This window comes from Aythya fuligula, chromosome 20 (genome assembly GCF_009819795.1).
Source record: "Aythya fuligula isolate bAytFul2 chromosome 20, bAytFul2.pri, whole genome shotgun sequence".
NCBI lineage: Eukaryota > Metazoa > Chordata > Aves > Anseriformes > Anatidae > Aythya > Aythya fuligula.
The window spans coordinates 6,695,941-6,709,668 of NC_045578.1; positions in this window are offsets into that span (position 1 = coordinate 6,695,941).

Sequence of the window (13,728 nt, forward strand, 5' to 3'; positions counted from 1 at the left end):
TCTAACTTGAATATTGATATGAGCTAGGTTGAACTGGATGAGTTTTAGGCTGAAAATGTATATATTTTGTTTACAAATAATTATGAGCATAGAAGAACAAAAAGTATTTAAATATCTGGCGTACATATTTCTTAAGGAGTAAAGGATTGTGTACTTTGCTGTCAGCCAAGTGATGCCCTATGTCACATACGCAGCCAAGCACATTGTTTACCTACAGCCAGGTGAGGGGAGATGAACATGGGTAGAAGTAGTATTAATGTAAATTACAAAAGGGACTACATCTTGGTAATCTGAGCATCCAGGCTCTGTCCCAAACGTTAAAGCATGGTGTGAGAAAGTACTAGCTTGTACACGAGCACAGATACTTATATAAGTTTGCTATGTTCCTAATAATAAAACTGTAGCCACGTGTTAGTTACCGAGAAGGCAGCCAGTTGACTACTCTGGGGAGTAAATAGAAATATCTCTACACCAGCGCGGTAGGTGTAACACAGGAGCCTGCCAGGGACACCTTAAGACATTTGCCATTATTACAAAGCACTGGTGTGAAGGAGGTAAGCAAAGGAGAGGGAAATCTAAATGAAGTGACATCTTTCTGAAACAAACAGGCTTTTGTCTTTTTCAGAACAGCTTGCTGTGCAAATGCAGTTTTTGAAGGGGATAGTTGGGAGGAAAAAAAGTGTGTAGGGGTTGTTGTTGTTGTTTTTTAATAAGAAAAAATGAGAACGTGCTATGTCATCTTAGAATATCTATCTTGTAAAAGCAAAAAGAAAAAGAGATTTGTTTAGGATCCCTGGAATCTAAACATTAACCACAACAGCAACAGTCTGAACTTTTTGGCTGCAAAGTGCAGAAATTTAACACAAGTAGTGGTGTTATGCAGAACTTCTTTCAATCACGAAATCGCTCCCATAACCTAGTTTCTTAGGCTGTTAAATGAACAAGCACAGGGAGACAGTGATGCAGCCTCAAAAAAAAAAAAAAAAAAATCTAAAACAAATTTTCAAGTCCTGCAAAACATATTGCTAATTGATTCACCCTAGAAAGAAAAAGAGCCTTTGAGTAGAGCCCACAGTGACCACAGCTAGATTTGAAGTCAGACATTCTGCAGTTATCTATGCAATAAAATTTAAAAGGCATAAAGTTTCAAAAAATATATATATATCAAAACATGTATTTAGCCTTTGGAAGGCAGGGAGTCAAAGCACTGCAGAGTGTGTATAATTTTTACATGTACTTCTCCGTCCTGTTTATAAACCAATTACAGATGCAAAATACTCCAGCAGCTCACTCCTCACTCATGCAGAAACTTTGGAAGCTGGCTCTTTCTGATTGTGCCCATTAGAAAGTAAGGAAAAATGTTGGTTTGGATGTAGCAAAAGTGAAACAGTATTTGGTAGATCGGTGCCTATAAATCAGAGTAAAGCCAACGGAGGTAACTTCCAAGCAGATAGTATTTACTGTGTGTGACCAAGTCCTCTATTGTTACTCAGAAAGGCTGAGCTTTATGATTTGGGTCAAACACACCTCTCTGCTCTCCTGCACCTGGAAAATCATTAGCTTGAAATACAAAGAGATTAATTATGGTGATAATGCAGATTAAGTGAGAGGTACAAATAAAATCCTCCTCTACTACATCTGTGAGTATGGCCACTGCCACATCTTTCTGAGGCTATTCTCCATTCAGTTAAAATTTGAAAGCAAGTTGACAATTCCCAAACTCCATGCAAGGCTGAAAGAGGCTGGAATACCGTGAGTAGGAGCACACAAAGAAACCACCACAGAATGGCATCATTCTGCCTGCCCTAGGAAGCAGAGCTGTGAGGTGCTGCTTTCTTCTGAGTCACTGCTGAATCAATGCCCTAACATGGTGCTGACAACAGGATGCTGCTCACGTTAAGGATTAAAACCTAAGTTGTTGTGGCAAGTTCTATTTATCAAAGACACCTTGCCACTTTGAATAAGATTAGGGGAAAAATTAAATCTTTTGCTATGTTTTAAATAAAAGTTCAAGTCATGCCCTCATAGTCATAGCCTGCTGCTCTTCTGCATCACTAACTGGCTCTTCACCCTACAGACTAAAACCCAAAGATTTTTTTTTTTATTTCTTTTAACCAGCTGCATCCTGTACAGCAGAACCCATTTTTTGCACCCGTTTTGCACATCTCAGTCCCCTGGTCATACATGAGACACTAGCAGTGTTTTTTTCACAATTCCCAGAAAGCTCAGACCCCTCACTACAATGCAGTATGCCAAGCTTGTCTTGCAAGCAGCCTCTTCCTAAGGCCCTATATGTCATTATTCTTTGCCTATTTGACACTATTCTTCTTTCAATTCAATGCTTACAAGAACCACGTACTCTAAGCAAACAGTATAGAATTTTTTTGTTTGTCTAACCAAATAGTATAGAATATTTGTTTTATTTGCAATGCAAGACCTTCAGGTTGTCCACAGAACAACATAATCTTTTGCATTATACCAATGAGGTAATAATGCCTAAGAGTGTTATACGTAGTTTACCTAAATTTCACAACATTTTCAAATAAAACCTGCATTCTTTGTGCCCTGTTAAATGTTGTGTAAGTATCGAAGGGAGCTGCTAAACATGCGGTTAGTAAAGTGATCCCTGTAGAGCCTTTACAAATCTCAACAGTGTCTTTTGAGGCTTAGTTAATATATGTAAAATCATTTTAAGATGTTTGGATGAGACAGGGCTACTGCAATCCAGAGCATTATTATCTTTCTGTTGGTGAAGTGCTCAGAAATGAATGAAGCATATAGGGTGAGGTTCCATCAGAGTCATGTAATGAAGCTAAACATGCTGTCATTTTAACCCAATTTGTTTCCCTCTGTACTGCTGCCTCACCAGTTTGTTAGAGCCTCTCAAAGGAGCTCATCTAGTGTCAGCTTACAACTTCCACACCTAGCCCGTACTTTACTCCTGGAATGGGTAGGTATCCCTGCCCTGCAAACTCTTAACTGCTGGTTCAACAGACCTGCCAGGACAGGTCCCTGCAACATTCCCCTCTGTGGGCAAATGGTAGGATGCCAGAAATATTAGACAGGAACCTGTTCTCCCAGGAATGTAAGTAATTCATAGAAGGAAATAATTTACTATTTTCCCAGCTGGAATAATTAAACAGCTAGGCACTGTCCTCCCAAGTGCAGAAAAGAATAGCAAACCAGAGGGGGAAAAGAGCTGGAATGTCCTTCAGTATGAATTCCCTCCCGGACTAAACAAGCTTAATCCTGTGAATCTTTCCTCATAGGACACATCTTCTAGGTTCTGACTGCTCTCACTCTCACCTACGGACTCCAGATTGGAGTCCGTTCTTTTGAAATGTGGTGACAAAATTGGACACCAACATTCAGCTGATTCTTTACCAACACCAAGAGGAGCTAGCATCCTAAGTCTCACAGCAAGCACTTCTGTAAGCACCTCGTACCTGCAAGCATGTCTGCCTTTTACATTAAAGCATGTTATGGCTGATTTAGGTTCCGTTTGTAACCCATTAAAACCTTGAGATCTTCCTATGCAGAACTGCTACCTAGTCACCTGTTCTCATTCACTTTCTGTGAGGTTTATTATTCCTGCCTAGACGTTGAACTTAGTTATTATTGAACTGCATTTTACTTGCTTCAGATCATTTTTCATGTCTCCTTCTGAGTAATAATCCTCTCCTGTAAATACATATGCAAAGCCTTCTCTCTTCATGCTGTCTCCAGGTTTGATTAGTGCTCCTCTCCAGTCAATCACACAAGTCATCAGTGAAAACACCAAGTAGCATCTGACTCTTTTACAAATCCACTCATAATACTTAGTTAGTAACTACTCTTCATACTGTTTTCCACCCAGCTTTACCTCCTCATTACTAGAGTTTTCTCTAAAATAACATTTCTTTGTTCACTTATAAAAATATCTTGGGAGACAGTGTAAAAGCCTCAGTAATGTCAAGCTGTATTACGTGTATATCCCTGCTTCTTCCTGCAACAAGGCCAGTATAGAGGCAAACTACACTAGTACGACAATTGTTTTTATGGTTTTTCCTTTTGTCTTTGTTTCCTTAGTTTGATTTTTTTTTTTTTTTTACTTTATTTTACACTTTTTCTGGGAATTGAAGTTAAATCGGCTAGCTGTAATCCTCTCATACTTTCTAGTTTCAAGACAGGTGCTGTATTTGCCTCCTTTCACTCTTCTGACATGGCACTCGTACTCAGTGAATTCTCAAAGACTTGCAGCTCTGTCATTACATCAGCCAATTCTCTAAATTCACAAGAAGGAAGTTAATTAGGTCCACTAAACTTGAAGACGTCAAAAAGCCTCAGCCTTGTCCCCTGGGAGGTGAGAACAGATGTATTCCTCAGTGCATGAGATCAGAGGCAAACACCATTAATATTCCCAAATTTCTCATACTCTGACTTGGCATTGCCCCGTTAGTTTTCCATTGTGCTTTAAGGTCACTAATTAATGTGTGCCCTACTTTTCCACTCAGGAATGGTTTGGGGCTGTTTGTTTTTTTCTTTGAAATGCAGAGTGTCTGGAGAACACCTGAGCTACCGTATGGGTTTTGGGGTCAACTTCGTGATATCTGAGTTTTGCTTTCTTAAGATGCAAGAAATACCATTGTCAAACACTTTTATAAGAACTTTTTTAAAGCATGGAAAAGTTACATATTAGGAGTAATATTTTCAAGATTAGCCATTAACACAAAGTACTCTGTTCAGGGTAGCCTGCACATAGTCTTCTGAGCGATATTGTTACTTATTTAAGACTCTCGGAATTTACTGTCCATAGGTAGATACCAGTTCAGTCTATAATCAGGTGAAAAAATTTTTTGCATCACAAAAATTTCATTCAGTGAAAGACTCACTAGAAACCTGGTGATGGCTTCCTGGATTTCTGTCCAGCCTCACACAGTGAGATCACTCTGCGGCCTAGTTTGACGAGCATTACCTAGCAGTAGTTTTCAGCAGGCAAGAGCCAAAAAACAAGTAGGGGACAGCTTAATTCATCCATACCTGTTCTCTTTTCGTCCCTGACCCTGTAAAAATACAACAGGGGACTGTTTTCGACAGGGAAAACAAGCTAGGTTTACTTATGCATATGTAGTGACTCAAAAGAACTGCAAAGAGGACTGCAATATTTGGCTTAAAGTAATGGTACTCCTTACCATTTTAAGTCTCCACAGAAAAAGTCATTAAAAAAAAAAAAAAAAAGAAAAAGTTTGAGTATGGGTGAATAGACAATTTTCCCACATGCAAGGATGCTATTAAGCTAAAAGATTTGAGAAAGAATGGCAAAGAAACATTTAAGAGAGAATGAAAATGTGCAAACTGGAAATAAGCACACACTGAATCTGAAGATAGGATGTACCAGGGATGAACTTCTTGAATTTAACAATGTGGATAATCAAGTCTTGTAATCATCATGTAATTCTTAAAAAGTGTATGATGGATCTATTATACTAGCTTCTGGTTTAGATGTTATAAAAATCAAAGTTTTCACCTTTATTTCATTACTACAAATGCAAAATCAGACATTCTTGATTAAAAAAATATATTTGTGATTCCTGTATAATCACTATTTCAGCAGGACTGAGTTTCTCACAAGATGTAAGATCCATAAAAACTGCAATAAGAGAAGTGATAAGTGGCAATATTTAACTTGAGAGGAGAGAAAGAAAGGAATCATTTGCAGAAAAGCAAATAAAGTGAACCCATATGAGGAATTCTTTTGCCCTAGTTTAGCAAGTCAGATTCGATGATGCATTCATTAGTAATATTTAAGGTTCAAGCAAATGTTTTTTTGTAACAGACACAGGCCCTAGATTTCACTGTCGGAAGAAATTAGGCACGTGCTTTTTATTTTTTTAATCTGTTTTCCTGCTGATATTCTTCTCTCCACTTCAACCCAGCTGACCCTGCTTGGAGCAGGGGGAGTAGAGCTGGATGAACCGAGGTCTCTTCCAACCTCAGCTTCTCCGTGCCTCCGTGAAGCTTTCCAATAATATCCCTGCTAATCAGATCTTGCTACAGATCGGAAACAACAGCTGTGAAAATGAAACACCTCATAGGAGAAAAATGGTCTTTGACCATAGCATGGGATCTGCCGTGGGAAGCTGCGGCCACCACGGGGCAAGGTGACAAAGAAAGCCAAGCATGAGGTTGCTTTCAGTGCTGCCTGGCCCCTTCACCAGCAACAAATGACTATGGTTGACAAAAGCTGCTCGTGCAGGCTTCATATCACACAGCCTCAGATAAAACTAATCTCAAACGCAAATCTTTTCCTTGTCTCTAAAGCTTGATCCACCATTCGTAACCGATAGCTATCATAATACAAAGCTCTGGTCTCAGTTGGAAGAAATATTACTTCAAAGGGTTTAAATATGGGAATGCAAAAAAAAAAAAAAAGGTCCAAAATAAAACATCCTATTTAATTGTAAGACATTATTTCAGGAATAAATATCTATACAGTCTCCAAGCAGCATGTTCTTTGCTCAGGACCCTATTTTCCCTTCCTGACTTTTTTCCTTCCATTCAGTCTGTACCTCTATGTTCTGTGCTTGCATGACTGTTTATAGTCCCCCAAAATACCATATTATCAATTCATTTTATATTTGCTTAGTTCACCCGAAAAAGTTAAAACATCACAATGAGTAAAGAATTGTATAACACACAGAGGTATTTAAAAGGAAGGAAAATTTTGAGCAGTCTCTGTTACCAATGTCGACAGAGATTTGTGGTTGTTTCTTTTTTAATATAAAATATAAATACATTTTAGTATCTCAAATCTTTCTTCCTCCTGAAGTTACCATTCTGAGAAAAGAGTTAGCAATAGTATGAAACCATACCTAATGAATATTCTTTATCAACTGTGCTTTAAGCGTTGGAAACAAACACCTATAAAAAGTTTAATTTGCATTATTTTTTATGTATAAGAAAACAATGTTTTTTGTAGTATGTTTAGCTTTACATCTTCCTTTAATGTGGTTATCCCCTTAGATCAGCTCATTATCTTTTATGTGCCATTGAAATTTAATATTTTAAGAGAAGAAATGAGTATAGTTCCAACCTCTTGATATCTAGCTGCTCCCAAAAACACAGGATTCCTCTTCAATAATGGCATTAATTTTTCACACTAAGGAGAGGACAGAGAAAATCTGTTACAGAGCACAAGTGCCTCAGAGTCTCTGTGCTTTCTAAGCTGTGTGATGATATATGCGTCACATGCTATAGAAATACAGGGGGAAAACGTAGGATTTTTATGATTTCTGTTTAATTTTAGCGTTTTTCTTGTTTCTAATTGTCATCTCCATTCCTAACTTTATAATAGCATCAAGTAGGTGTACGTAATTCAACACATTTGCTTAAATGATGCTTCCTCAGAGAAACAGTGACTGTTCACCCAGACTGTTTACTGCTAAACACAGTTTCTGCACACCAAGTTTTTGGATGTTTGCTCTTTCTGTTCAACTTCTTTCCTGTATTCCAAGCGTGCTATTACACTATGTCTAGTGGTAAGGAAATTTCTATTTTTTTTATTATTTTTTTTTAAGTTACTGGGGTGTTCCTATAAGTAAAATGTAGGGAAGAACGGGCTATCCATTGTGTGACATAACTGAATTTCTCCTACAAAAGCTGCGAACGTCAAGCTTTCTAGTTTCCATGTCTTGTTTCATCTAAATTTTATTTATTTATTAAAGAAAATGCTGTGCTGTAAGAGATTTCAGCCAAAGTTTTGGGCAAAGAGAATTAAAAATATATGTATAGCATCAGTTATCAATAAAGGATACTTGCATACCCTGAAAGACAGACACAAACAGAATTAGGAATTTGTAACAAATAGTCAGAAGTAAACATGACATATATGTATGCAAAATAGTTCCTGAAGGACATCCTCTATTGCTTTAGATATTCCTTTAAAAGTTGAAATATTTCAGCATGTTAGAGGCTACTGTCATAGCCTCCATTTCTTAGATAAGCTATTGACAGAATACTTTTGAAATATAAACCCTGAAGAGATAAACCTAAGCTCCTGAATAAGGGTATGCATGCCACAAATCTGTGTATTTTCAGAGTGTTTTTTGCTGTGCACAATCAGATCATGGCCAAATATATATTAGTAAATCAGTATAAAAGCACATCACCTTTCACAAGTCAGATGGCCCCCCATTGAAAAGTTTATCCTGGGTGGACAAATTACATTATTTTATCAAAATTTCATATCAAGCATTCAAATTTTGCTGGCTTGAACAATGTGTTTTTAAACAAGCAAGAATATAGAGAACCGAGGAAAGAAACTTAGCTGTTTTGCTCTTCTTTTAGAGGACATACAAAGCTTAAAGAACTTCACTAAAAGAGTTAAAAAGCATAAATGGAGAAAATCAACTTAAAATCAAACAGCTGTTCTCGATACTTTTGCTTTTAACAGTAAAGAAGCAGTGCTTATGAAACAGAAATAGACTCTAGGAATAAATTAGGGACTGGGAAAACTGGTGGGTGTAGCAGAGGAATGAGTCCTTGGAACGTGGGGAGGGTGAAGTGGAGGAACAAACACCGGTTACTTTACAGTGAGGCAGAGAGAAGGTTAAGTGGGTGAATGAACTTTGGTGCAATTTAGTCTGTCGGATATGGCAATATTTACAGTTTTAGGGACACTTATGCTATTAGCATAGCTGCAAATAAGGGTGATTTTAGTTGTACGTATTGTTTTATAACTTTCCTTGTTTTCAGATTTTTATTTTTTTTAATGAACTTCTTTTGTACTTACATTAAAAGAAGAAACTATATTTCCAAGGCTTACAAAGAATTGTCATAATCATTTCTAGGAAGTTTAACACTTTCATGCACAATTTCTTGTTTCGTTCACCATATTAGATTTGCTTTTCCTTCTCCCTCCTCCCCTCTTTTAGCCTTCTTAATTTCAAGTCACTTGCATTTCATGTTGTTCTCAGCAGTTATTCCCTCTTGGAGGATTAGCATATTTGTATGTTACTCATTTTGCAAAACAATTTCAGGCCATATTTCCCCATAAGGTTCTTTAATCTCCAAACTGTCCCTCATTTATTCTTCTGTCTGGCTGACTGTCTTTTGCTTCTTCTGGTATTGCAAAGGGGATGCTTTAAATTACAAAATTCGGTTCTCAACTTGATGTTAGGGTGTGAATGACTTCATAAGCTGAGGGACAGGGAAAGAAGGAGTGGGGATAGTCAGGTGTCTGCCTTTTTATTTCTTCAGTCTAAATTCTCTCTCCCTTTTTGCTAACTTTGCAGAAGATATTGAACTAGATTGTTTACATCTGCTGGCAGGTAGCTGCATTTCCCTGAAATACATCACCATTTACACTGCAGAGAGTTCATGGCATTGAAATGTATGACATGCTTGGTTTTATGAGCTTAAAATAGTGTGCAATGCTGTGCACTTGATACTGAAAAACATCTGTCCTGGGTGAAAGCAAAGCCCTATCTAGGTCTGTTTCCAGCAATGAATGTGACTCAGTGCCTGGAGAAAATCATGGAAACAGAGCAAACATAGTTTGCAACTGGAGCTAGTGTCTGTGTATTTAATAAGCCACAAAGAGTTTCCTTTCTGTGAGCTTGTCCCTTGTCAACCATCCCTTGAATATATGTAATTATTATTATAATATATATCTACAGTGACCTGTAGTAGGGGCTTGCACAGCTCAGCTACACTCTGCATGAGGAACCAGCTCATTTTGCTAGTTCTGAATCTCCTTCCACGTTGGCTCATTGGATGGTGTGCAGCTGTTGATTTAGAAGACTGCCTTCAATCCCTATTCACCCTCTCCATGCTACTACCTAATTCGACTTAATTCATCTCTTTCATTTTTTCACCATCATCACCACCAATCATATTTTCTCCAGGCCTAAGCCCACTTACGCATTCCTCACATGGATGCAGGTCCAGACTTTTGATCAGATTTGCAGCCCTTTCCTCAACCTGTGCTGTACAGCTCTCCCCTCTTCCCCTAACAATTGTTAGCATTTGACTCCTATTAGCATTGAGCTGATGTTTTCAAAGACCTATCTATACCTACTTTTTCTTGAGTTTTAATGGTCAACTAATGCACTTTTTTTTTCTCCTTAAAAAAGGATGATTTTTTAGCAAACGATGTTTTTGTGCTTCTCTTCAGGTTTTCCTATAAAGCTGGATATCCCATCATTGAATCTCATAAGGTCTTTTTGCTGTTCCTCCCACTTAATCTCCACCTTAACTATTCAGAATAACAGTACCATCAACAAATTTATCATAGTGCTGCTCATCTCTTTTTGCAGGTTGTCTGTGAATTCATTAAACAACAGTCTCAGACCTTTAAAGATCACACCTCTTTCCTTGTGAAAGCTGAACACTCACCTTTACCTTTTGTTTTCTGCCTTTTAACTGATTAATTAATCCATGCAAAGACCTCTTCTGCAGGTAGATATCCAGGATATCAGTGGCTATTTAGTTCCCTTAAAACCTTGTGACGAAGTATCTAGCCAAAAGCTTTTTTTGGTAACCTTATCATCAGCTGAAGTTCCCTAAACCATGCTTTTGCTGAGTTTTTAAAAGTAAGTTTGTTTGGCAAGATTTCCTTTAACAGAAGTCACACTGATTGTTACCATATGTATCAAATGGCATTTATTCATGTGCCCACTATTTCTACCCTTTAGAAGGATTATGTAAGAGGCTTAATATATATTCCTCATCTCTACCAATGGGATCAATTTAAAAATTTTAAATCATATTTATTAGTTCAGTTTGTGGAAGATGCTTTTTTCCACTCTTTTTTTTTTGTTGTTGTTGTTGCTGTACTAGTTCGCATAACGAGAGGATTTTTTTTACATTGTTTCTAACATTTTCCTCTACTGGCAAAAATGGAAATACAAATCTACTGGTGTATCTCTTTATAATGATTCCTTTCCAGAAAAAGATCCAGTATATCCATTTGAAATACTTGAACATGCTACTCAATATTGACTGCTGAATAAATAAAACCAAGTTTTGTGGACAGAAAGCTATGGCTAGGACTGGAGGGTGGGTTCCCTCCAGAGAAATAATTCCTATTCTCCATTACCTCTCCCTCCATCTTCACTACTTTATACGCAGCATTTTTCATGCATGCCTAGGAATAGGTGTCAGCAGAATACATCACTCCAAATCAGCTGTGCTTCTATGAGCTAGCTGAATTAGTTACTAGTTGCTAGGTGGATGCTGAAAGACCTTTGATCTTAAGACAAAGCAGGAGCCTGAGTCTTGGTTTTTTGTGTGTGTGTATGCGTGTGTTTTCTTTCCAAAGGTTTCCCCAGAAACTAAATGCTTGAACTAGCGTTGCATTTCTTCTGGCTGCATGCAATTTCTTTTCTCTGAGAGTTTTAGAGGCCAGTGTATATTAGACTGCATAACCCAGGCTAAACATGTGAAACAGGTACTAACCATGGTTTGCACTGATTCGGTTTAATTCAGTGTAAAACCAACAGAACCTGTTACAATGAAAACTGTCACTTACAGTCTTAGAGCAGCTCTGCCTGCTGACATTAAGAGCTCAAACCAGAGGGTAACAGGTGAAATCCCTCCTTCTATAGAGAAACAGATATTTTCAGAGCAAAAACTCCCCAAACACTTCAGTTAAACAGCCCCTGAGCTTGGTTATCTGGCTCTGCTGTTCCCTGACTTAACACATCACTGCTCAGTGAATCAGTCATTCAAAGCTGTTTTTTTTCTTTCTGTTTTTTTGTTGTGCTTTTTTTTTTTTTTTTTTTTTTTTTTTTTTAACATCCTCGGCTTACGACTGTGCAAATAAGATTCCCAAATCCATTCCTCAGATCAAATAAAGGTAATTACAGAGCTTACTGTGGGCGATTCCCAGTGGGAGGGTGGGAGTGGCCACGGGTGGGGCTGCAAGGTGAATACTGTGCATGCACAACAGAGAAAATGGGAATGCACCACACCCGTCATAAAACATGCTGCCACAGCCAGCAACAGAAACCATTAGGGTGGATCATCATACACACCTTCTCATAAAGACAGAAAGATGGCATGAGATCCCAAGATGAACTCTCAAGTCACAGGGAGATGAGCATGACTCACCGAGAGAAAAGGAACGTAAAATAAATTGTGAGACTACTGAAGGATCTGTGCCATGTGTCCCCCACGTTTTCCCTGTGTAATACACGTATTTCCAGACAGGATTAATAGGGTACATCACATTCCATACAGCCCTAAAGCTATCAATAGTTTGTTCGAGGGAACATGTTACTATTAATCATTATTATTACACTAGCACATAAGAAGCAAGGGCCATAACTTGTTATATGTTGTGTACGGAGTACCTGACAGTTCCTGAACCACGTTACTTAATATGCCTCTACGTGGTTCTCACATTTTTTGAAACTTTAACCAATCTAATCTCCCAGCATTTGTCTTTAAAGCCAACTGACATTTGTGTTTCAATTAAAATTTAAATGTGAACTCTAGACAAGACAATTTTAATAGAAAATATTGTGAATAGTTCATAGACTACTTTAGAAACTGCCAGGAGCTAGACTAGCCATAGCAGAAGGGAAATGGATATAGAATTTATCAAAAGAACTAATAATGTGATGGAAGAAAGTGACATGGACTTTCATTGCAGGGAGCAGGAAGGAAAGAGGATGGATAAATACTTAGGAAGAGACAAACTACAAAATGATAGGAGAGAGGGACTCTGAAGGGAAATGAGATGATGTGAAACAGGGCTACAGAAAAGGTAAGAGTGAAGCAGAGATAGAGAAACTGAGGGACAACTGCAGAAAAGGAGAGCCATGATTCCCCAGTATATTCTCCTAGCTTTCAGCAAAGTGCAGCTCATGAATTTTTGAACCACAAGAAATTATCTGTTTCTCTGCAGTTCAATTTTATGTCTATAGCTGCTTTACCTTTGCCTCTTCCTATAGATTTTTATAAATCATTGAACCGATGGCTCTGCTGCCCATGCATCTGTACGCTGCCACTCCCCAGATCTGCTGGAGAGTAAATCTTCGCCCTGAATTCAGTTACATACTTGCTATGATCAGCCCATGAACACGCTTTGCCGTTATCTCTTGTGCTAGTTCTACCTGCCAACCAAGTCGGTTATTCATGAAGGAATCACAGTTTCTGTATCATATTAACTACTTCAGTTCTTGGAATCGAGTCTGACTTCATGCTTAGATGTCTAGTGTAAAGCAATGAAATTTCATACTTCTCATTCAGGAAACAGCACAATCATTCATCCAGAAAATAGGACAGAGTATGCAAAGGATAGGGTTCTGAAAATACCATAAGAGTTGCAAAACTGGTAGGGAGAGCTAAGATCTTTTTTCATTAGGTTAACTGGTGTAGTTGGAAAGATGCATTGGTGTTTCTGTGAAGAGCAAAAAGGTGTGGGGAAAACCAAGTCCAAATGACAAAGCCATTCACCTTCTTTGCTAAAATTTTCCCATGTTTGATTTCTGTTCCATGATAAGTTCCCTTTCTGCTGACAAGATTACTTCCTTTATTTTTTTTTTTAAAGAAAAATGGAAAAAATAAATCTCACGAGTTCTTTATAAAAAGTATTTTTCAAACAATATTACACGGGCAACTGTATAAGCGTGCAAAATCCCTTAACTGGCTTATGTCTGGTTCAGAAAATGCACAGGTTCTGTTGACTAAAGTGGCAAACTCTTACAAAATAACCTGTAAAACCATGTTTTCTCATTCCTTTCT